Consider the following 1,864-nt stretch of genomic DNA (forward strand, 5'->3'; position numbering starts at 1 on the left):
GCTTGTCCTCACTTTTTTGTCTTTATTATTTTCCTCAGAGTTTAACACAGGAGCAAACCATTCAATCTAATCATGCAGATACTGATCTTTATGTTCCACCTGCTGTCTTCCTATCTTTCCTCATTTAAATCTGTCTGCCTAACCCTGACTTCTCCTTCGTATGCTTGTCCAGCCTTCTCTTAAGGCTGTTTGCTTCAACTATTCCCTGTGGTAGCAAGTTCCAGTGTCCCATCACTCTTTAGCTAAAAAAGTTTCTTACGAATTCCTTTCCTGGATTTCTTGAAAATGTTCTCTGTACCTATTCTACCAAAACTTTTATTAGGTCTCCATTAGACTTCTGCTAAATCACCCACCTGCCTTCTTAAAAATGTGTTCCAGAGGGTTGATTTTTCCATATATATATATATATACACACACACACAGCATTTCTGGTATCATTCCTGTAAATCTTCTCTGCACTGCCTCCATTACCTTTACTTCCTTTTCATTAGAGACCACACTTGTACCCATATTCCTAACCACAATTCAAGGGCTTAGTGTAGGTTCCCTATTTTTAAATTCTGTTCTTCCAGAAGTCTTTTCTGCTTGCTTTGCTTGCTTCATTCCCTTAATTATCAGTAGTACAACTTCAAGTGAATGATGTATTTGTACTGCATGATGCCTTTATTCCTCTACCCTTCCTAGACTTGCAATTTCTAAGTAATAAACAATGTCCCTTGCTCTTCCTATGAAATGTACCACTGTGTATTGATCCTCATTTGCATTTTCTTTAAGTTTATTAATGTGCTCTTGTAATTTGCTGCATTTCTCCTCTGTATTGACTGCTTCCTGCAATTTTATATCATCTGCGAATATAATACTTTTGCTCATGTTTTCAAAATCTGAATTATCATTGTGAATTGTAAACAGCAGTGGTCCCAGCACTGATAATTGTGGAACTTCGCGCACCTTTTTCCACTATAGTGGCTGCTCTTCACTCTCACTGCCTGTATTGAAGTCACTTAGTGATCCATCCTGTTACTTCTGCCCTGTCTGTGCATTCTTAGATCTTTGTTCATTAGGTTTCATAGATTTCATACAGTTATACAGCACAGAAACAGGCCATTTAGCTCAACTTGTCCATCCCAATCAAGATACCTACCTGAGCTAATCCCATTTGCCTGTATTTGGTCCTTATCCCTCAAAACCTTTCCTATCCATATACCTGTACAAATGTTTTTAAATGTTCCAGATGTACCTGCCTCTACCTCTGGCAGCTCATTCCACATACCCACAACCCTCTGTGTTTTTAAAAAAAAGTTACCCCTCAGATCATCTTTTAAATCTTCCTAGTCTCATCTTAAACCTATGCCCTTTAGTTTTGGACCCCTCTACCCTTGGGGGGGAGAAAGACTGTGACCATCTATCTTATCTATGTTCTTCATGATTTTATAAACCTTGATGAGGTGTTGTGAAACAGATTAGAGGTCTCAGAGGACAAGGACTCTGAACACAGTCTTAGAGATAAATGATTTATTTACAAAAGACAAACGTGGGGAAAAGGTAACGGGAACAACACACACACGTGCACTGGTTATAGCGAGCTTGGGAAAATCGCAACAAGGGTAGAATACACACACACACACACAACAAACTAGATACTAGATCAAGGAAAAACAATACAATACCCACCAACCCTTGACTCAGTGCAGGCACGGCTCTATGTTACCAGGGATACTAACTAGAATGCTCCTAACCCTACTGACAGTGCACACCTTACCAATGATCTCTCCAGTGCCATTCCACAGTTCCTTGGCCTGGGATGAATCCCTTGGAGCAGTCAAAAGAGCAAAAACTGGGCACATGTGGCACTCTTTATAGGGCT

The sequence above is a fragment of the Pristis pectinata genome, chromosome 13 (assembly GCF_009764475.1).
Source record: "Pristis pectinata isolate sPriPec2 chromosome 13, sPriPec2.1.pri, whole genome shotgun sequence".
Lineage (NCBI taxonomy): Eukaryota > Metazoa > Chordata > Chondrichthyes > Rhinopristiformes > Pristidae > Pristis > Pristis pectinata.